The sequence below is a fragment of the Helobdella robusta genome (assembly GCF_000326865.2).
Source record: "Helobdella robusta unplaced genomic scaffold HELROscaffold_54, whole genome shotgun sequence".
NCBI lineage: Eukaryota > Metazoa > Annelida > Clitellata > Rhynchobdellida > Glossiphoniidae > Helobdella > Helobdella robusta.
In genome coordinates, this window is record NW_008705287.1 from 569,444 (window position 1) to 570,500 (window position 1,057).

Here is a 1,057-nt window from a genome sequence, read left to right on the forward strand (position 1 = left end):
TTCTTTTTTTATTTCATCGAGTTATTAAGGATGCCAGGGAACTGTATATTGAATGAAAGCAAGTTAGCCAGTGATAATAGGTCAGCATCACGTGACCGGAAGTAAGCAATGAAGATGAAGATGAAAATGACGTCATGGTAATGGTAATGATGGTGGTGGCAAAAGAATATGGCGTGATAGTGATGATGGTGACGTCATGATAGTGATGATCGCGAGAGGCCGGGATGAGGATGATGAGGTGGGTGATAGCGAATACGATAATAATGATAATGGTGATAATGATGGTGATGAGATGATGATGATGATGACGCAGATGATGACGTCGAAGTGTTGCATGTATTTGTTTATTTTATAGTTGCTCTACAATTTGATTGTCTGTTCAGGGCGTGATCGGCATGCAACTTTTATAAACACACACACACGCACATAAGAACACACGCAAACATATCAACACATACACGTGCACATAAACACACGTGCATGCATATCTACACCCAAACGTGCATGCATATACAACACATATACAACACATATACATGCAGATACAACACATATACAAACGAATGCACATACACACACACACACGCACCAATATAAACACACGACAAGTAAACGCACATGAATGCAGACATAAATTCCTAAACACACATACAAACACACATACACAGCCAAACAAACACACACACACACCCAAATATGCATACGTGCACACACATATGTATGCATATGTGTGTGTGTTTTTGTGTGTATGTGTGTGCGTGTGTGCGTGCGTGTGTGTGTGTGTGCGTGTTTGTGTGTGTGTGTTGCAGTCTGCAGTTATACACTTGTGGAAGCTTAGAGATGATTTAGTAAATAATGAATATTTGTGACGGTGAGTTTCAGTGTTAATCACAGAAGTTGATTACTTTATGAAATCATCGTCGTCGTCGTCATCATCATCATCATCATCATCATCATCATCTTTGCCGTCTTTTTCATCATTTTTTTCATCATCTTCATTGTCGGAACATCTCTCACAAAACTGTTTTGCCCTCCTCATCCTCATCATGATGATCAT